Source organism: Moschus berezovskii, chromosome 22 (genome assembly GCF_049115385.1).
Source record: "Moschus berezovskii isolate FMDL1 chromosome 22, NW_MosBer_1.0, whole genome shotgun sequence".
Taxonomy (NCBI): domain Eukaryota; kingdom Metazoa; phylum Chordata; class Mammalia; order Artiodactyla; family Moschidae; genus Moschus; species Moschus berezovskii.
The window spans coordinates 46,517,708-46,540,684 of record NC_142481.1 but is presented as its reverse complement, the minus strand read 5'-3'; positions in this window follow the sequence as shown (position 1 = coordinate 46,540,684).

The following is a 22,977-nucleotide window of genomic DNA, read 5'->3' as shown; positions in this document are numbered from 1 at the left end:
AAGTTCAGAGGAAAGCAAGGATAAGAAGAGACTTTCAAAATTCACAACACTGGAGGCTCTCAGAGAAGGGTGGGTGCTTCAGAGATGAAAGGAAGGAAACTTACTGGAGAATTCTGCAGGAATTCTTCCCTGGAGTAGTGAGACTTGTTTGTTTGATTCCTTCCCCAGAAGCTTCACATTTGGAGCTCTTTGAATGATTCCCTATCAGGACATATGCATCCATGTTTACAACCAGCATAGGTCCTTCCCAGGATGCAGGTTATAGGCAGATTTATAATTCTACCAACTCAACCTGGCAGATAGACACAATTCCACCCTCCTGCCCCGCCACCCCCATCCCCACCCCCATGGAATGGGACATACATTTTCCTGAGTCAATGGAGTCAAGCTATTCGGTGCTCTCATCTGTACAGAACTTCACAGGCAGCAGGGGAGGGAGTCTGGTCCACTTTCTTGATCCAGTCCTGCTCTTCACAGTGAAATTCCAGCTTCCTCTCTACTCTTGATAAGTCATCCTAGACTCCTTTTTCAACCCCGAGTTCTGTGGGTTCTTCTCCAGGGTATCTCTCCCCTATGTTCAGGCATGCTAAATAGCTTCAGTCATGTCCATCTCTTTGAGACCCTGTGGGCTTCCAGGTTCCTCTGTCCATTGGATTCTCCAGACAAGAATACTGGAGTGGGTGCCATTTCCTCTTCCAGGGGATCTTCCCAATTCAGGGATCAAACCAGCATCTCTTACATCTCCTGTATTAGCAGGTGGGTTCTTTACCACTAGTGCCACCTGGAAGCCTACAGATGGTAGGAGGGTCCTCAACTCATGTGGTGATAACATGAATTTATACGTATGTTAAAATTCACAGAATTGTAACAAGAAAAGAAAATAAGTCAACTTTACTATATGATACTAAAAAAAAAATTTAAAAGACCCCTTTGGGCAAAAATGCAAATTATTTGAAATGATTTTAGAGCATCTCAGGTCTAGTTCCTGCCTTCTTCACCAGTTCTGCCTTTGGTCTTTCTCCGGGTGTTTATCACTAGAAATATCAAAATACTCACAGCACTCCAAATGGACTATGCAGTCTTGCCTCCTGGCTGAGCCTTCTGCCTTACTGATGTCATAAACTCCTATTCATCCTTCAAAACACTGCTCCCAGCTAGTCTCCTTTGTGTAGCTTTCTTTCTTCTTCCCAACAAACAGATTTAGGAACTGTGTTCTATGCTGCTTCTGAATATTGTAAATTATTTTACTATTATAGGTTACACTCATTGTAATGGCCTATTGCCAGCTTCTCTGTGCAGGGCGCGATTTTCCACTTTCTGTCTCTGGGGCTTTCGTTCAGCAGTGTGGGAATCAGCTTGGCTCATGCTCCAGCAGAGCTCAGAAATGGGTGATTACTATCTGGGACAACACTCAGGTGGACAGTTCTGGGAGATGGTATGGACACTCAGAGATCCTAGTGGATCCCTGGCTGTCCATTGCAGCAGTTGTAACAATACACCCTTCTAATGACTTTTCCTCCTTCACTGGGCCACTCTCTTTGTTCCTTCACTCTTGCTTGAGATCACCTCCCAAGTTAACAACCTGTTTAGCATTATTGAGGGAGACCGATCTAATACACCTCTTTTTCTATTGTAGAGGAGGAGGGAGGATGGGTCTGAGTGATTTGCAAGAAGAAATTTCCCAGCAGGGCTCCTTTCTGAGTCAGGAGACCATGGCTCTGTCCCTCTCTGTTTAGGAGACCTTGGAAAAATCTGCACCTGTATAAGCCTCACTTAGTTCTGTGTTGAAGCTTAGGCTTTCCAGAATCTGAGCCTGGGGCACAAAAATATTTATTAGGTCCCAATTTCTGAGAAATAAGTGGGGAGAAAGCAGAGCAGATGAAGAAGTGAAACTGCATTGGAGACCTGACTGAGCATTGACCAGCCCCATCCAAGAGGCACAGGCTGCTTGGGAGACTTGCCTGGCAGAGTCTGTATGCCCCCACCTGACTCAGCCACTGGATGTGACACTGGCAGCCCTGGGCACGGTGTGACCAACGATGGGGCAGCTCCCTGCAGCTGAGGTGGAGCCTGAAGGAGTGACAGGGTGAGGCCGTCTGTGGGCCATACTCTCTGCAGTTGGATGCAAGTCCATCCTTGAAGGGCCATCTGGGCAGCACATCTCCACATCTACTTCAGGGCCCAAAGGAAAACCCTTATGGGCTCCAGGCAGGTAATGCCAATGAGCAAGGTGGGCTGAGTGTGATACAACATCATGGGCTGAGTGTGATACAACATGGAGTAGTGGGGACTGTGGTGACCTGTGGTATGCATGCATCTATGCTCAGTCGCTTCAGTTGAGTCTGACTCTTTGTGACCCTATGGATTGTAGTCTGCCAGGCTTCTCTGTCCATGAGGATTCGACCTGGGGAATAGCCACTACTCAACTCCATCTGACTTGTACAAGCAGGCATATTGTTGCCAAGCTCAAGAGACTCTAGGCATTTCAAGTTTTACATAAAGTTTCTGGTTCTTAAACCACCAAGTCATTAGCTAATTCATAACACTTCTGAATGCCTCTGGGTTAACCTCTTATCTAGAGGACTAGCTTCCATCTTGGGTGGTCCTGGGGGCAGGGGAAAGACTGAGGTGTTTCTGGATGGGTCCAGAGTCATCTTGCAGAGCTAGGGAACTCTTGGGGTTAAAGGCTGGGCAGGGCCTGGGAGGGACACAATGTTTCCCTGTGTGGACATCTACCATCTGCCGGCATGTCTCACTTAGTCCATATGATTGAGGTTGAAGCCTTGGGTGCTTGCATTAGATGTGAGTTGGTCTCAGGAATGGGAAGCAGTCCCTGTTGGAGCCCTGGGTGCCTGGCTTCAAAGGCTCTGGGATCCATGGACTGTGCACAGTGAGGCCACATCTGTTCCCATGCACATTAATTACACCACAGACGGGGCTGGTGGAGCCGGAATTGTGTGTTTAAGGTAGTATCTCTAGTCCTGTCTATTCACCCTTGCTAATACGGTGGGCCGGGTGTTTAATTCCATGGAGTCAGAAGGCTGGAATGTGATTTCCCTAGTGAGTACCACTGGCAGATCTCTGCTTGGAGGGAGGGAGCATCAGGACCTGGGAGACTGAGGGGGAAAGGCATGGCAGGTCTCAACAAAACCCTGCAGTGCCCTCTGGGTGGGGGCTTCCGAAGTCACAGGGGGCTTTGAGTGAGTTCTGGGGCATACTGGCCAGGGCTCCTGCTGCTGCAGCTACCTGCCCCAGCCTCCTACACTCTCTCCTGGGAAAGACTATGGATTCTCTGGCCTGGGGCTCCTATAAGAGTCAAGGTGAACTCTCCCTCCCTCATTCCTGTGCATGGACAGGCAGAGTGAGAGTTGAAGCTACACTGGTTATTTTCCAAAGGTCAGATTAGGTTGTGGTTGTGGTTTCAGCTGCCCTAATGACTTATGGGTTTGAGGACTCACCAAGAGGAATCCAGACTTTGTCAAATCCTCTGGACTCCTGAGTTTGAATCCTGCTTAGAAGATGAGAGGGATGTTGTTTGGGGGAAACTACTTTGTGCAGGATGGAAGGGACCAAAGTGTTATGTGTTGTAACGGTTGTCTACCCTTGCATAAGAAACTATTTGAAAACTTAGTGACTAAGAAGTGTAGTCATTTATTTGCTCATGATTCTAGAGGTTACCAGTTTGATAAGGGTCTCCCCTGTGGCTGCAGTCATGTAGTGGCTTGGTTGGGGCTGGGTGGTCTAAGATGGCCTTATCACGTATCTGGTGATTGGTGCTGTCTGTTAGCTGAGTCACACTTTCCCAGCAAGTTATTCTGGCCTTTTAAATGTGGTGGCTGTTCCAAAGGCAGCAAGAAAGAAAATGAGCCCCCTTGTACAAGATTATACTTGGGTCATTCTTGATAATGTCCCATTAGCCAAGGCAAGCCACATGCCAAGCCCAGATTCAAAGTAGGAGAGGCCTATATAAGGTTGAGGATACAGAAAGACAAGTTTCACAGGGTCTTTTCCTGTAATATCTACCACAATGTGTTCAGGAAGAAGTGGGGTATGATTCCTATTTCATTCATTCATTCATTTAAAATAGATATTTATTGAGTATCACCAGATGTCAGGTATTCATGGGCACAGGGATTTCACAGTGAACAAGACAAACACCCCTGTTCTCATGGATTTGGCAATCTAGTTGGGGAGTCAGATAAACAAAATACAGTCAGATGGCATCACTTGTCTATGGACAAAAATAAGGTAGAGGAAGACAGTGAGTCCAGGGCTCCCTAGTTCTGGGAGTTGTGGACAAATACACTGGCATGGCATTTGCAGAAAGGAAAGAACCCTGAATACTCTGGCAAATGTTGGGCCAAAAAATGCAATGTCTGACCCAGAGAAGGGTGGCTCTACTGACTGGACCAGAGAAAGATGTTGCTGCTTTATCAAGGGAGATCCTCTGCTGTCCAGAGGCTGGGGTGAAGCTGAATCTGGTTCTGTGAACAGTTACATGGAACCCACAGCTTCAGATAGAACTGGCCTGAGCAGGACCCCGTCCCAACACCCACATATCAGCAGACCCGGGAGGGAACCTACTGTCTTTCTTCCTTGTCCCCTAAGCTACCTTGGATCTGGACCTTGTACTCCTTTCTCATCTCTAAGCAGCTCAAGTCTGGCTGGGGGTGTGAAGAAGAGGGGTTTTGAATCAAAGCCAGAGATTGAAGGGGAAAAAATTACAGGAATGAGTCTATAGTATTATTTGAATAACTGGAAGTGGCAGCCAAGTTATGGAGACGGACCAAGGCGTGCTGAGTGACTCTGCATTTAGAGTGTGAAAGGCTCGATGTCTAATACTCTGCTTTCCTGCCTGTTGTTATTGTTGCTTCACTTAGCTGTGTCCTACTCTTTCTGACTCCGTGGAATGTAGCCCACCAGGCTCCTCTGTCCATGGAATTTCCTAGGCAAGGAATTCCCGTACTGGAATGGGTTGCCATTTCCTTCTCCAGGGGATCTTCTCGACCCAGAGATCGAACCCACATCTCCTGCATTGGCAGGCAGATTCTTCACCACTGAGCCACCTGGAAAGCCTTTCCTGCCTGTTACCACAGAGGAATCGTCTGGGCCCCAGTATGAAACCGATCCTTCTGTTCCTTCTTGCCTCTCAAGGGACATCACTCCAACAATCCTTTCCACCACCTCTGACTGCAACAAAAAGTCTCTCTGCTGGGGCTTTCTCTGAAACATGCAAGCCGTGCTGTTATTTCTTCCCAGTTAAAATCGTACCTGATCCCTTCTCCTGTATCATCTACAACTGTGTTTCTTTTCCCACCTCTGCAGCACAACCTGTTGTCTGTGTTTTCTGTCTCCAGCTCTTTCCCTTCCCTTTCACTTAAACCAGATCCAGTCTGATGTTTAATCCCACAACTACCCCACAAAATTGCCATTGGCAGGATCATCAGTGACTTCCATGTTACCAAATCCAAAGGTCAATTCTGTGTTCTCATCTTGGTTGAACTGTCAGCTGCATCAGTCACAATCGCCCCTCTCTTTGCTACACTTTCTTTCCTTGACTCTCAGGAAATCATGCTGTTACTTTTCCTCCTTCACACTTTTAACCCCTTCTCAGCTTTTTTTCTGCCTCCTGCTCTCACAATCTCTGAATGTCGGAGGTCCCAGGACTCAGTTCTTTGCCCTCTTTCCTTGTGTGTCTTTCCTTGGCTTCACCAGGTCTTAAGGTTTCAAATACCACCCTTATGTCAGTGGATTCCCAATTTATTTCTCCAGCCTGGACCTCTCTCTTTCACTCAAGACGAGTGTCCCCCACTACCTACTTGATATTCCCACCAGGATGCTGTAGCAGATAGGAGAGACTCTCGGTTGTGCTTTGCTGATGATGACCTTGAGTCTCAGTGGCATATCACAAAAAAGTTTATTTTTCACTCATGCTATGTATCCTTCATGCTCTGCACTCAGGACTTCGGCTGATGCAGCGGCTCCCACCTGGAACATTGCTGATCACAATTTTAGGGAAAATAGAAAACGTGGCAAACCATAAAGTGGTTCTTGAAACTTCTGCTCACCTTTCATTGGCCAAATCAAGTCCTATGGTCAATCTTGACAACAGTGAAGTGGGAGAAATATAGCAAACATTTGTGGCACAGCTGATCGGAGATGCCCAATAGATATCTTCAACCCTTCTAATCCCAAACTGAACTCCTTTCTCTACAAACCTACTCTTCTCACCTGTCCCCCTCTCCGTCTATGTTGATTCAGTACTTCCAGTTACTCAGGTCAGAAAATTTGGTGTCATTCTTCATTTCTCTGTTTCATATCCCATAGTTAATGCTTCAAGTTGCGTCTTCACAATATATCCAGAATCTGACTTCTTGGCGTCAACCACTCTATCCACCTACTAACATCTCATTATTAGATGATTTTGATGGTCTCTTAATATCAGGCCTCCCTGCTTCTATTCTTTATCTTCTCCCAACCCCCATTCTCTAATAGCCGAATTGAATAGCCAGAGTGGTTCTTTAAAAATATAAGTTAGATCATTCCTTGTTTCTGCTTGAAATCCTTCAATGGCTCCAAATTTCCCACAACATAAAACCAAGATTCTTCCAACTGGCCCAGAAGGCCCATGCGGTCTGGTCCCTGCCACTTCTCCCACCTCTTTCCCTACTGTTCCCAACATCACTTATACCAGCCTCCTGGTTACTCCTTCATCAAGGGCCTTGGTGATGGCTGGTCCCCATCTGGGAATCCTCTTCTACTAGATGCTACGTGGCTGCCTCTCTCTCTTCCTTCCCAGCTTACTTTCTCCATGAGGCAATCCTACCATCTAGTTGAAATTTTCATTCTCTCTTTCAGAATCTCCTAATCCCATAGCAGTTTTTACACTCACAAGAGTCTGATGCTGCGAGGGATTGGGGGTGGGAGGAGACGGGGAAGACAGAGAATAAGATGGCTGGATGGCATCACCGACTTGATGGACATGAGTTTGAGTGAACTCCGGGAGTTGGTGATGGATAGGGAAGCCTGGCATGCTGTGATTCATGGGGTCGCAAAGAGTCGGACACGACTGAGTGACTGAACTGAACTGAACTGAACTGATTATATAGATTTCCTTATAGATTATGTTGATTATTGGCCTGTTTTTATCATTAAAATGGAAGCTCCAAGAAGGCAGAAATATTCTGGTCCATTTCACTAACTGTTGTGTGTCAAGTGTTCAAAACAGTGCCTGGCACATGGTAGCTTGATACTTGTCTATGGGATGAATTGAATGAATGAGTGTGTGAGTGAATGAATTCACTGTGATGACTTTTTGACAGGGGACAATCTTCTTAGCTCCAAAAGGATCTCAGGACTTGAACGTCATAGTGGGGTGAATTCAGATGAGGATTGATTTTAATTCTCACTGAGATTCAGGTAGAGGGCGGACCACTTCTTCCTTGTATGCAAGATTTTAGGTGACACATGGAAGAATGTGTTTAAGAATTATATGCTTAATTAATTATGACAGGTGAGCCAGTTTTTCATCAGCAGCAATTATATTGTAAAGTTACATTTTGAAAGTAAATAAATATCATATATTAATGGATGTATGTGGAATGTAGAAAAATGGTACATATGAACCTATTTGCAGGGCAGGCATAGAGGTGGAGCTGTAGGGAATGGACGTGTGGGCGTGGAGGTGGGGAGGTGGGATGAACTGGGAGATTGAGACAGACATACATACGCCACCATGTGTGAAACAGACAGCTAGTGGGAACCTGTGGCACAGCATGGGGAGCTCAGCTTGGTGCATTGCGGTGACCTAGAGGATTGGGATGGGGTGAAATGGCAGGGAGATCTAAGAGGGAGGGGATGAGTGTATATACATATATGGCTAATTCGCTTCATTGGGCAACAGAAACCAACACAGTTTTGTAAAGCAACTATACCCCAATAAAAAAGTAAATGAAATAAATCAAATTAAAGGAAAAATAACTAAAAAAGAAGGTATAGATGATAAGTGGATATGGCAAAAGCTGTGCATATGCCATGCAAGTGAGTGACATTTGGGAAACCCCAGGTCCTACAGAGGAGCAAGTGAAGAGCTGTGGGGAGGAAAGAGGCGGCACTGATGGACATGGCGGAGCTAGTAAGGGCTCTGGGCAGGGCCTGGACCCCCAGGAGTGACTGGGACCCCCTCCCCTCAAGGATGTCCACCTGTTGCCCGAGCCTGGGCTCCTATGAGTTGCTAGATCCTGGAGAAGGGAGGCCCCAAAAGCAACACTGCTTGGAAGCGGGGTGTGCAGCAGCAGTAGCAACAATGCCTCCAATCTATTACCGTCAAGTTATAATTGCCATTTTCCTGAAGTGTGGCTTGCCTCATTAGCCTTGAAATAAACATCTTATATTTTTGTCACAATTTCCATTCTGGCTTTGTTTCTACTGACCTCATTTCTTCCTTGTGCTTCATCCTTTTCTGCCATATAGAATGAGGTAGGCCAGTGAGCACGGACCATGCTGTCACCAAGATGCCTGATGTTTATGCTACGTCGCTTCAGTCGTGTCCAACTTCTGTCGTCTTTTCAACCTATGGACTGTAGCCCGCCAGGCTCCTCTCTCTATGAGATTCTCCAGGCAAGAATACTGGAGTGGGTTGCTGTGCCCTCCTCCAGGGGATCTTCCCAACCCAGGGATTGAACCCGTGTCTCTTACATTTCCTGCATTGGCAGGCGGGTTCTTGACCACTAGCGTCACCTGGGAAGCCCTGATATTTATGGAGCCTTCAATTCAAAAGGCCATCCTGAGAGATGCCAGGCCCAGCCCAATGGGAGAGAGAGACAGAAAGACGTAGTGAGAGACACTGTTGAAGTACAGAGGTCCCCACCCCTCTTAAAGCCATTTGAAATTTTCAGTGTCCTGCATTCTTCCCCATCCCTCACCTCAGGAAACAAGAGGAGCCACAGTTCCTACTCTGTTTTACAATCCTTTACTTTGCTGTCAAAGGTTCCACCCCAGTCAATCCTATGCACTTTTCACAAATAAAAGACAACATGAGGAAGACCTTCATCAGCCTCTTGACCTAAGTAGGGCATCTCTAGCTTCTCACGGTCACTCTTAAGCCAACTTTCCTTCAATTTTTCTACCCTTAGGAAGCTTCCCTAAGACATTTGAGCTAATTGGTTTCCATCCATCCATCCATCCAATGCATTTGATGGTAGTTACTGAGGTCTTTTTAGGCTTCCCTGGTGGCTCAGCAGAAAAGAATCTGCTGTGATGCAGAAGATGCAGGAGACTTGGGTTTGATCACTGGGTCTGGAAGATCCCCTGGAGGAGGGCATGGAAGCCCACTCCAGGATTCTTGCCTGGAGAATCCCATGGACAGAGAAGCCTGGGGGGCTACAGTCCACAGGGTCACAAAGAATCAGACACAACTGAGTGACTGAGCATGCACGCACACATGTACACTGAGCCCTTTGATCTTTGGGATGAGTTAGCATAGATAAAAGGCTGGAGAAGTTACATGAGGCCAGTGTTCACAGCCTCATAGCTGACCTGTGAGGAAGGTAAGATAAAGCTAGCTTTCCCCTTGTATATGTAGAAAAGGTGAGGTTAAGGAAAGATAAGTTTGTGTCAGGGTCACAAAGGATGAGTCAGCTCAGAACCCAGGTCTGCAGTGTTCCACTTCCTCCATCTGGGTGGGTGAGTTTAGGATGAGGAAGAGCCTGGGGCAGGCAGTTGGCCAGCTTTTTCTGGAGGAACCTATGGGGCATTTCCCTTGCCTTAACGTTGTGTTGCCTTATGCTATGTCTTCAGCTCAGTTCAGTTGCTCAGTCATGTCTGACTCTTTGCGACCCCGTGGACTGCAGCACGGCAGGTTTCCTGGTCCATCACCAACTCCCAGAGCTTGCTCAAACTCATGTCCATCAAGTCAGTGATGCCATCCAACCATCTCATCCTCTGTCATCCTCTTCTCCTCCTGCCTTCAATCTTTCCCAGTATCAGGGTCTTTTCCAAAGAGTCAGCTTTTCACATCAGGTGGCCAAAGTATTGGAGCTTCAGCTTCAGCAACATTATGCTACATGGGAAAACTGACTATTTAACCACACACAGATGAATATTAAGCCCCTTCTACTCCTCTTGGGTGGGCGGGGTAAAAATCTCATTTCTGATGTAAGTCTTTGAAATTATAGGTAAAACCTCAGTTAGCTCTAAATTATCCACGTGTGATCCAGAGAGAGAAGGGTCACGTTGTCTGAGTCTCCAGATCTGCTGGGTATATGCTCTGGGCTGGTCTCCACCCCAGGTATGTCAGACACACTAGGAATTTCAGATTCATGTGACAGACACAAAGCTTGACCAGGAGTTTTCACCCAGGGCCAGGAAGGATTTTGTTTTTTTCATTCTGTCCCTTGCTCTGATGGATACAGTCTCATCTATTGGGCTGATGCAGAGGGTCAGACTAAGCAGAGACAGTGACTAAAAAGCTGCCTGTGGAGCAGAAGTGGTTAAGAGGGTTTTCCTGATTGCATGGAAGGCAAAAATAGGCGAATGACATGCAAACACCTTATTTAGAGTAACTGCTCACCTCCTTACCACTCTCTGCCACATCACTCATTTCTATTGTCTTCACTGCATTTGTCCTGCTCTGAAATTTCTCCTTCCTTTTCTTACTAGTTATTGTCTCACTAAAGTGTATGCTCCAAGAGAGCAGGGTTCTGGTCTATACTGACCACATCTTCTAGAACAGCATCTGGCCCAGAGGTGCCTGATACTCACTGAAAGTATGAACAAGGAAGTGATTACCTTAGAAAGGTGCTGAGGGAGGTCACCTGGGAAGCAGGGCAGATAATGGACCAGGCCATGGATGTGGCTGAACTTAGCAAGAACCAAACCAATTCAGAGAACCACATAGGGTGGTGCCCAAATTTATGGACTTTGGATTTAGACCTAGTATCAAGTCCCAGCTCCTTGTTCCAATTTCCCTATCTATAAATAGGTTAAGAATATTCCTTGGAGTACTTGCTCTGTGCCAGGCTCCATGCTGAGTTCTGGTGATCTAGAGAAATCTACTGCCCCTGTGGACTGAATCCAGGCAGATGTCCAATCCTGCAAGTAAACAAAGAAGCACATCCTTTGTAACAGCTGACAAGGAAGAATAACATGGGTGACTCTTCTGGGTGGTCAGAGCAGAGCTGGAGGAAGAGCTGAAGCCTGCCTGAAGGTGTGTGCAGAGGGCTGTCAGATATCGGGAAGGGCATGCACCAAGGAGGAGGCCAGAAGCTACAGTGTTAGAGAGACTGTAACTATATGTCACAGTATGGACAGGGAGGCCTGGCGTGCTGTGATTCATGGGGTCGCAAAGAGTCGGACATGACTGAGCGACTGAACTGAACTGTATACGAGATGTAGTGGGGCCAGGAGCAAGAGATGAGTGCGAAGAGATAGGCATAGGCCCGATATGTCTCATAGGGTTGTGAGGATTCCAGGGGCTCATTCACTCCTTCACTTATCCAGTACATTTATTGAGGGCTTTTCCTAGTGGCTCAGATGGTAAATCGACCTGGGTTTGATTCCTAGGTAGGGAAGAGCCTCTGGAGAAGGAAATGGCAACCCACTCCAGTACTCTTGCTTGGAAAATCCTGTGGATGAAGAACCCCGGTAGGCTACAGTCCATGGGATCTCAAAGAGTAGGACACAACTGAGCGACTTCACTTTCTTTCTTTCACTTTCCATAGGTCAGGAGTTATTCTCAGCACTGAGGATACAGTGGCAGAAAAACAGACAAATCCCCTTAAGATCATCTATGCCCCTAGAGAACTAACATACATGACTAGTTACCACTGCCGTATGCTATAGATGAAAGTTGTTAAGAGGACAAATCCTAAGAGTTCTCATTACAAGGTGACATTTTTTTTCTCTTTATTTTTCGATTTCTTTTTATTGTATTTATATGAGATGATGGGTGTTTCCTAAATTTATCCTGGCAATCATTTCACAGCATCTGTAATTCAAATCTTTATGCTGCACACCAGATGTTCCTACAGTGATACATGTCATTTGTGCCTCAGTAAAACTGGAACAAAAGAGCATCTCTGAATGCAGTGGGGAAGGGGTTTGCAGTTTTACACAGTGTGGGCAGGGCAGGCCTCAGTGAGACTTGAAAGAGGCAATTCTCGTAAAGATACCGGAGATTTCAGCAGCATGCTGGTACACAGCAGGGTGCCAATAAGCCAATTGGTCCAATAAGCATGACAGTGATGATGGCAGTGATAAGGCTGGTGATGATGAAGACGGTGGCCACAGTGATGATGGTATGGTGATGATGATGGAGACGATGAAGGAGAAGGCAGGAGTCAGGAGCGGGAGGGTCTGTGTAAAGAGCTCTTTCCTGACCATCCTGTCACCAGGAAGGGCCATTCGTCTCTCTTCTTTGCCCGGTAGTGCCTCCTCCAGCCACTGGGCCTGGCAGGGTCTCAGGTGGCCATTTCTGGCACCAGAAAAGTTGCACAAGTGGTGGCCAATTCTTTCAGAAATTCATCTTCCAAAAATTGCTTTCCATCCATTTTGCTCCAATTCCATTTTATTTATTACCTAGCAGTGAGCAGATGGAGCCATTTTTTCTCAGAACTGCTTGAAAGAGACGCATGGCAATTGTGCAGCAGGCTTGGGGGCTGATTTATGGGCTCTGTGCCCCAGGAGCCAGGCCGATGCCCCTGCCCATATCTGCAGCTGGCAGAACTTAACACTGTCTGGCCTGACTCCCTGTGGGCTTCCACGTGGGGAGGTGCCTTAGGTGCTGACACGTTTCCTGGTCAAAGACACCTCATCTGCTCCCATCCTGTGCCCGAGTTGAAGTCCCTCCCTCCAGGCTGCTAACCCTGGTCTCACCTCAGTGAACACACAGGAGAGAAAATGTTTCTCAAGACAAAGGCAATTTCCTCCTGCCAAAGGAAACACCCGACCACGTCTTTAATCATCTGAGCTTTCAGAGAGCTGCTCCGTTGGGCCATTTAGAAGTTATTATAGAAGCTAATTTCTTCTTTGACATTTTCTATTGAATTTTTAGTTCCCTCATTCAAACTTGAAAAGATTATGACCCTATAATGTGGCCTATAAACCCACATTATAACTACCAATTGGACCAAATCTTTATCTTTCCTGGTGTGTGACTGGGCAAGTTGTAATTCCCATATCTGTAAAACAGGATGACTGTTGGTGGTGTGGATTCAATGAGGTAATGCATGTGGACTGCTTAGCTCTATACCAGGTATATGATGAATGTTCCAGAGACGTTACCTATTAATGTGTATGAGTGCTAGTCGTGTCCGACTCTTTGTAACCCCATGGACTATAGCCCACCAGGCTCCTCTGTCCATGAGATTTTCTAGGCAAGAATACCAGAGTGGGCTGCCATTCCCTTCTCCAGGGGATCTTCCTGACTCAGGGATCAAATCTGAGTCTTTTACCTCTCCTGAATTGGCAGGCAAGTTATCTGTCACTAGTGCCACCTAGGAAGCCCTACCTATTAATAGTATTGTTTAAAAATATGATTATCTTTCAGAGTTAAATTTCCTCTGTCAATTTGTAATCTGTGGGCGAGTTGAGCTTCTACCCACATGATTTAGGACAAGTATTTCATTCAAAAGGATCGTCATATTTTATGAAATGGGAATAGCCACTTTCTTCCAGGTCTTCCCTTGTGGCTCAGACTGTAAAGAAACTGCCTACAATGCAGGAGACCTGGGTTTGATCCTGGGTTGGGAAGATCACTTGGAGAAGGAAATGGCAACCCACTCTAGTATTCTTGCCTGAAGAATTCCGTGGACAGTGGAGCCTGGCGGGCTACAGTCCATGGGGTCGCAAAGAGTCGAACACACTCCAGGACTCTAGGAAGAAAAAAAAACAAACACTATATGTATAAGTTTCTCGTAAAAGTCAAATCTCTGAATAAAGGCTGGGAACTACCATCATTTTATAAATAAAATCTGCTTTTCCTTTCAAGGTAGATCTAATGCTAAACAGAGACATGCACCTCCTGTGGCCCTCTGCCTAACTTCACACAGCATCTTGTGGCCTCTCTTCCGGTGTCTGGCAGCTTTGGGTGACAGGGACTGACTGAGCCTTCTCCCCTAAACATCCCCTGGACGCTTCCCCTAAACAGATTCAGCAGGAGGTGAGTCTGGGGTGGCCCTTGGTTCAGATGACCTCAGCATATTTGTGGGGCTTGTAGGAACCCCCTGGGCTTTCCTGGTGATATAGCTGGTAAAGAATCCACCTGCAATGTGGGAGACCTGGGTTCGATCCCTGGGTTGGGAAGATTCCCTGGAGAAGGGAATGGCAACCCACTCCTGTATTCTGGCCTGGAAAATCCCATGTATAAAGTCCATGGGGTCACAAGGAGTCGAACAGGACTGAGCGACTTTCACTTTCACTTTAGGTACCCCCCACTTAGTGATCAGAGTCGGAGTCTTGGCTGTTACAAGATTAGGAAGTGGTCAGCTTCCTGTTTTGTCTCCTGGCTTTTCTCCCAACTGATATCTAGACTCTACTTTGCTTTTACTTGCTGACTTTAAATGATGCTGGGCCCAGGGAGAGACCTAAAGAGCCTTCAGGCTGGGAACTTCGGAATCTTCAGTGTTTTGGAGGATGCTGGTGATGGTACTATGCCCCAAGCTCCCAGGACAGGAAGCAAAATTTGCAGTTGGGGCGGAATGGGGAACTTACCTGTATCGGTCCTCTTTATGGGGTTCTGTTCTTCTGCCTTTCCTCCTGAATTTTTAATTTAATTTTAATTCATTTAAATAGCCACACTGTGACTAGGGCTATCATGCTGAACAGCACAGTCCTAGACAGTCTCTCTTTTATTTTATGGAGTTGGTCTTTGCCCAAGAGGAATTCCGTGAGGGCCTCCAAGGTGCCGGCACCCGAGTCAGGCCCTGCAGGGAACACAGGGGAATAGCAGGCTTAGTGCCTCCTCCATGCCTTGGAAAAGTTTCATTTCTTACTCGGGAGGAGAGAGGGAGATGGAACAATAGGAAGTGGAAGCCAGTGTTGGGAGAAGAAGTTGTGGGTGCTGTTAGTCTTGTCTGCCAAGCAGAGAGTAAGTTCCTGGAGGGCAGGGTTTGGCTCAGCCCGGGCTGAGTGCACAGTGATTGCCTAATAAGGACCAGTGTGCTAAGAGGGGCACCGTCTTTAGTTAGGGGCCCCTTAGCCATCCAGGCAGCTGGGTTTGATGGAAGGTAGGAACTCCGTGGAGTCGAGCCTGGTCCTATCTCAGGAGAGGACACATAGCCCCACAGAGATACTGTCTAATCCCCAGAGAAAACCCAGGGCTCCCAGCTCCAGCCTGCTCAGCAGCACCAGTCCCTGTTCTCACAAGGAGTGACCAGTGACATCCAAACTCAGTTTTTTTCTGTGACTCTTTCTGGAAGGGGAGTCTGACTGAACTCTCTGGTGGACACCAGGCCACATTGCAGCCTCCGTCCCTGATGGCTGTCATCACAGAGAAAACATTGAGGCCGGGGGCTCGCTGGCCTCTCTGGGCAGAGCATGTGGGTTCTGTCCCCCTGTCTGGAATGGTTTTCCTGAGTCACACTCTGCCCCGATGCTCCCTGAGAGCTGTGCCTCCCTCCACTTTCACCCATAAGAGCTCGGAGATAGTCTCCACTCTTGGGACAACATCTCTTGCTCCATGAATGTCAGAGTCAGTAATTTTTTTTTTTTTCAGTTAGCAATTATTGTGAAAAATTTCTCTAACTTGTGCAGGAAGCAAATGGCTATAGCATTTATTTAATGAACACTCATAGTGTTTTCTATGTGCCAAAACTGTTCTATGTGCTTTACAAATATGAATGTGCCTCCAATTTATAATAATGCCAGGAGGCAGCTCTATTTATAATCCTGTTCTGAAGACTGAGGAAGCTGAGACACTAGTAACTTAATTAACTTGCCCAAGGTGACATAGACAGTGAATGGCAAGCCAGCAGGTGAACCTGTAGGGTGAGCAACCTTCCCAATTTCCCTGGGACTGGGGGTTTGCCTGGGACATGGGACTTTTCAGTGCTGAAACCAGGACACTGCCAGGTAAGCCAGGCTGAGCTGGTCATTCAATACCCTGGGGAAGTCTGCCTCCAGAGTTCCTGCTTTTAATCTGCATCTGCTTAGTGTGGCAGAAGATCAGCGAATCAGAGTTAGTTGTCCTAGAGACAGACAGACATATGTAGCTTTGTCATATGTTTGTCTCATATATATACACACAGATTTGTCCTATAGTTCCATTCTATAGATAAGAAAACTGAGATCGGGCTGATATGTACCCAGACCTCAGGGAAGTCAGAGGCAGAACTGTAACTATATTTTGATCTACCAAGTCCCAGTCCTAGGATCAATTCATAGGTTCCTGGAATGTCTTTATTCATTTAAAACCCATATCTGTGGAAAAGGGATTCAAAGTGACTTATGGAAAAGGATGTGATAACAAGTTGCCAAAATACAACCAGCAGAAGAAAATCAAGACTAAAGTTTAATGCAAATACATCAGTTCTAGTAGATGATTTGACCTTGACCTTCCTGGAACCCACAGTGAAACAGGAAAACCCTTAGAGTTTTCTCTAAGGAGACAGGGTTGTCACTGTTTATAGATGAATTACAATCTGGCTGAGCACCGAAGAAGCGTACTTTCGGACTGTGGTGCTGGAGAAGACTCTTGAGAGTCCTTTGGACAATAAAGAGGTTAACCCAGTCAATCCTAAAGGAAATCAATCCTGAATATTCATTGGAAGGACTGATGCTGAAGCTGAAGCTCCAACATTTTGGCCACCTGATGTGAAGAGCCAACTCATTAGAAAAGACCCTGATGCTGAGAAAGACTGAAGGCAGGAGGAGAAGGGGACGACAGAGGATGAGATGGTTGATGGCATCACTGATTTAATGGACATGAGTTTGAGCAAGCTCCAGGAGATGGTGAAGGACAGGGAAGCCTGGCGTGCTGCAGCCCCTGGGGTCGCAAGGAGTCAGAAAGGACTGAGCGACTGAACAACAACAAAAGGATTCTCAGATAGGAACTATTTACTAGGAGAAGGTACTTAGTCCTAGAAGGTGTGTGAAGGCTTCTACCTGTAAAGATAGAAGCATAATTTTTAGCTGCCCACTATACCAACCCTTTCTAAAAGCCAAGGCATCTGGTTAAGTACAAGTCAGGAAAGTGATCCAGAAAGTGGCTGAGCTAAGGTGGTCCAGGTTTGAAGATCTCTGAGGGCTCAAATATAATCCCAACAATCTGAAGCAGGGGTGCACCTTATAGAACAGTTACAACCTACGGTTTAAGGGCCTGGAGGCCTGCCTGCTCCTCTCTGGCTGCTCCCATAGCCCGAAGTTTTCCATGGAGCCACAAAATCTCTGGAGTGATTTCTGCCCTGCCTGAGGACAGACGTAGGCCTTTGGAAGCCTGACTGGCACTTCCCTAGCCTGGAGGGGCACCCTGAACTTTAGGGTAGGTGCCCACCAGCACTGCTCCATCCCACCCTGTATAACAGAGCCCAGGTCCCAGGTGGGCAAGAGTGGGCATTCCCTGGTCCCTTTGCCTGTGGTGGGGGAAATGGCCGACTGCTCAGCTAGGAACCATCTGATTTCATTCTTGTTAGTTTCTCATCAGGACTTTCATTGGTTTTTCTTTTAAACAATTTCTTGGGTTTCTTTCAAGGTCGAGGAGAAGGAGGCCACTGAGGGAGGGGGGAGAGCCCCACCCTAATCAAATCTGAACCGAGACTGGATAAAAATTAACCTTCATTTAAATATGTAAACAAACACTGCCTTGGTAACTTCCAGACGTCCTTGGCTTGGGTCACTGAGGAGCAGCCCAAAGTGATTCATCTGCCAGGTCTCTTCAAGGGAGGAAAAACTTTATTCTTAAAGGCTTTTTACACTTGAATAAGTGCTAAATAATAATAATAGGCCAAGACTGAAAGAAACTCTTTTCCCTGGAAGGGTGTCAACATAGGCAGGATGAAGAAATGAAGAACTCCAGTTTGGGAGGGGGTGACAAAATCTGGGTTGATGAATGCTGACATTCTGAATAAAATCACTCCGTGCCTTCACCTAGGTCAAGAAACGACATTGTTTTCCTGAGCTGCGGTGACAGCGAGGTGACAGAGATTAATAGCTTGGTATTGACTGAGCAACTTCTAGTTCCTTATCTCTGTCAAGTCAAGGCTGTGTCCAAGGGCTGAAAGTGTTATTAGACTTATAATTGCAAAGACATTTAAAGGGTTTCCCCTTAAGGGACTATGAAATCCAATAAACCTTTCACAAAACCTCCAGCACGGGAGTACAAAACCCGTCTGGAAGAGAGGTGTGCTCCCAGGCAAGCACCGGGAAACCTTGAAGCCGCCAGCATTGAATAATGTTTGATTTATGAAGTTGGTTTTGAATTTGTATCAGTTGTTTTATTAAAAATATATGAAAGGAAGTTTTAAATATGAGCAAGCCCTGTAGGCGCTCCTCTGCACCCAGGAGCCACTGTCTGGCCCAGCCACTTGCTGCCTCCTGGCCGGGTCCCTCCATCCAGGAGGGCTAATTTGCGGGGTTCATTTGGCCTGCCGGGATTAAGTCTCAATTTCTCACCTGGGTTTAGAGGCTGGCGACGGAAGAGGCGGCAGCTGCGGAGTCTGCGGTTTTAGATGCTGTCTATAAAGGTGGTAGGAGAAGGCAATGGCAACCCACTCCAGTACTCTTGCCTGGAAAATCCCATGGATGGAGGAGCCTGGTAGGCTGCAGTCCATGGGGTCGCTAAGAGTCAGACAGGACTGAGCGACTTCACTTTCACTTTTCACATTCATGCAGTGGAGAAGGAAATGGCAACCCACTCCAGTGTTCTTGCCTGGAGAATCCCAGGGACGGGGGAGCCTGGTGGGCTGCCATCTGTGGGGTCGCACAGAGTCGGACACAACTGAAGCAACTTAGCAGCAGCAGGAGCAGCATAAAGGTGGTCCTGAGACACCGTTCAGCTGGGTTGCATTTCCTTGTCCATAGCAGCAGTGTTGACCTCTTCAAGAAGTGTCCCTGCTTCCTTTCAGGAAGGCTGTGGCATCAGAGGATGCAGGCAGGGCGAAGGTTTGTAGGAGACCCGTTTGGGATCCTGGATGTAGGAACAGGGGACTGAGGGATAGGTTAGGATTCTGTGCCTCTGTTTTTCCATCTGTCAAATGACAGAGTTGAACAAGATTCCCCCCGCACCACCCCCATCCCTGCCGATTTACTGCCCAAGGGTCACCGCTGGTCCTAATGTCTCTTGGAGCGGTGAGAGGAGCCCACTCGACAGGGCAGGACCTTCAAGCCCGGCCTCTCATCATTCCATGACCAGAGGAGAAGAGTGCTCATGAGGGCAGGGGTTAGGGCAGCGGCCCAGTGGGCAGGGCAGGCTGCTAGTATCAGGAATGAGGTGTGGGTTGTCAAACCGTGTTGGTAATAATAAAAAAAAAACCAAACCTGTGGCTCCAGGGCCAATCTAGGCAGAAGCCAGCACACAAAACCGAGACGGGGGTGCTACGGGCATTTGCAGACATGTGGGAGGGCACCTACCTCACCTGGAACTCAGGAACATCCCTCAGGAGAGTGCTTCTTAAGGTGTGGGGTACCCTCTGCCCTGCCCCTCGCCCCCCAGGCTTTCAGTGAGGAGCCTGGGGAGTCAGAGGAGGCACCGAGGCCCCTGGGGACCAAGCTCAGTAGTCCTTTCTCCAGAGCAGGTCTCTCTGTTCTCTTTGCCCCCTGCCGTGAGGAGGAGGCTAGCCTGCTGAGGCTCCCATGGCCCTGGCTTTGTATCGCCGGTTCACTTGGATCCCTCCTCGGCTCCCTTGTCAGGCAGAGAGTAGTGCTGGATAAATACTGGTTCAACGTGAGATGAGGGCCACACTTCAGTTCCCAGTCTCCCTCCTACACCATCAGGGCTGGCAAAGGTGCCCATCCAGCTTGGCAATTCTGCCAAAGGGCTGTGGGCATCTGCCAACATTGGAATGGGGAGCTCATTTCCAGTTTGGTCTGCCTACATATGGGTGGTTTTGAAAGTCCTGAGTGGTCTCGTGTGCTCTAAGGCTGTGCCCCAGTGAGGAGGCTGGGGGAGGAGGGGAGAGCCCTAACAGGCCTCAGGGAGGGGCCCTGGGAGCCCTTCGTGGGTGGAGGGGGGGTAGTTTCTCCCTCTCTCTCTCCCTCCCTCCTGCAGTGAGGGGAAAGCCTGGGTCTCTTTGGGGGTCCCACATTCACTGTCATGTCACTGTTCCATCAGCTTCATACCGCTGCCTTGTGCCTGGCACACTGTGCCTAAGTATGTGTCGAGTGAATCAATCAATAAATGAAGCTATCCATCAATTCCAACTGCACCCCAAGCCATTAATTCCACCTCAGCCCATTGACGTGGCATCGCAGACACTGCCAACTCTGGACCACAGTGTGGCCTGCCTCTATCTTCTTAAACTCCGTATGCAGGTGTTATAATTTTCGCCATAGGCTTTCTCAACCCTTGGTCTCCCAGTGCCTTGCACTTATCCTCAAGACAACCTTCTCTGAGCCATAGCCACATGCCAGGCACAGCCATGGGAGATCCCAGGAAGGGCAGGGATTAGATAGCCAGACAGACCTGGCTTCAAATCGTGACTCTGCTACATTTCAGCATGGACAAGTGATTTCATCTCTCTGAGCCTCGGTGTTCTCATCTGTAAGATGGAGACAAATATTAAAATCTGCCTTAAAGGGCTGTCCTGGAAATAAAGGGGGCTTCCCAGGTGGTGCTAGAGGTAGAGAACCTGCCTGCCAAAGCAGGAGACCTAAGAGATGAAGGTTTGATCCCTGGGTCGGGAAGATCCCCTAGAGGAGGGCATGGCAACCCACCCCAGTATTCTTGCCTGGAGAATCCCATGGACAGAGGAGCCTGGTGGGCTACAGTCCATGGAATCACAAAGAGTAGGATACAACTGAAGTGACTTAGCAGCATACGTGCACAGAAATAAGAGACTGAAGCATCAAACATCTGACAACACGCTGAACTTCTGATGTTGAAGGCTCCAAGGTATGTACCACTATCATCCCGGGATCCTCACTTGACATGTGAGGACATGGAGTCCGAAGAGCTTACATTGCTTAACCAAAGCTGTGTAGCTCATGAGTGGCTGCATGGGGCTTGGCCCAAGTCTGGCAGAACTTGAGTCTGATTGCAAAGCCCACATTTATCATCAACTTGTTCCGAACTCCAGAAGCCTGCCATGGATGTTTTGCCCCTTGATGCTTTGAAGGGGAGCAGGTACTTCTTCCTGACTCTCAGTTCTGGCCACTGATTGAACACATTGTTTGTGAGCGCCTCTCACCTAAGGCCCTCACCCTGGGGCTGGAGAAGCAGGCTTGAATCAGATAGACCCATGGAGGGTAACAAGCCTGCTCTGAGGCATTCCTTCAAGTCACAGAGGACTGACTTGGTGGACGACTGCCCTGGGGGATGTACGACTGCTCAGGGTGTTGGAGGACCACCCCAGGTGATGGAGTGGGCGCCAGAATGTGCAGCCACCTCACCCATCAGCTTTAAAACCCAAGTCCAGGGACTCCTCCTGGTATGGCCCTATGGATCCCTGGGACTCCTCACTTTCCTTAGACTTTGTAGGCAGAGAGTGTGTCTCCTGAGGCAAAGCCAGGTGAGGCAGTGGTCAGGTTGCACCTGAGCTGGGGCCTAAGAGGGCCAGGTCCTGAGTCCAGGCTGAAAGCTAGTGCTCCTGGGTGGCACAGCCCTCTGGGAGGCAGGCAGGAGAGGTCAGGGAGAGCAGACCTCTGGCCCTTCCTCTCGCTCTGGGCACTGGACCCTTGACCCAAGGAGCCATGTCAGTCAGCAATGCTGGTCTCAGGGCAGATGGCAGAGGAGGCCTGCTCCCCGGGCTTCTGGGGTTGAGAGGCCTTTCAGAACCCTCCACCCACTGCCAGGGCTGTGCCGTTCTGTAAACAGATGGCCCCACGCCTCTTCTGTCTCATCCTTCTCCCTGTTCCCTGCTCCCCTCATTGTGCATGATTATTTGCTGTGGGGAGGCCGGGTGCTCTCCAATGTCCTCTATGCCCCTGCAGAGCTCCCGGCCCTGCAGGTCTCGTTAACTCTCCTGCATGCTCAGGCTCACCTCATCTCTTCCTGCACCAGCTAAGCCCTGGGGCCCTTGCACCTTGAATGGAAATAGTCCTGGGAGGTGTCACTGAAGATACTGTCACCTCTCAGCACATAGCACCCTGCCAACCTTTGTTCAGCAGCCTCGTCACATACGAACTCCAGCCCTGCCTCCTGGCTGGCAGCTTCGAGCCCTATCATTCATGAGTCTGTTCTTCCCTGCCTGCTACTGGTTCAGGCTGACTCAGGCTTTGGCAGAGATGCGCTCTTGTGACGCTGAATCTGTGGGACTGTAGGCTGTTTGGAAGTCGGTCTTGAAGGTTGGTCTTCAACTGTCTGTCAGGCTTTGTATTTTTCACCTGCTTTTGATCAGACTTGGGCAGAAGTTAACAGTGCTGTGGGGCTTTGGAAATTGGAGACAACAAGGATTAGGAGGAGCAGAGGAGACTTCGGGAAGCACAGACAGAGGATCTACAGACAGTCCGCCTTGAGGAGGTTCTCATCCTACCCTGCAGCTCACACGCTGCCTGCAGACTCAGATCACCCAGCTTCCTCTACCCCAGGTGAACCCCAGGAGGAAGGTTGATTGGAGGGCAAATCAACCTGCTTCACAGAGGTTTCACTGTCTCGTGCATCTTTCCAGGGAATTTCCCAGGGCTCAGTCAGCTTACCTGTTGAACTAGCTTATGCAGATATTCCAACGCAGGAGGCTGAGAAGGTCTCCTTCCCTTTCTAGAACTGGACTACCTTCTCATTGGAGTGAGGCAATCAGGATTCTTCCAAGGAAAATGATAGAAGCCCAAGTTAGATTGATTTGACCAAAAAGAGAATGAATTGGTCTCTACAGTTGATAAGCAACTGTG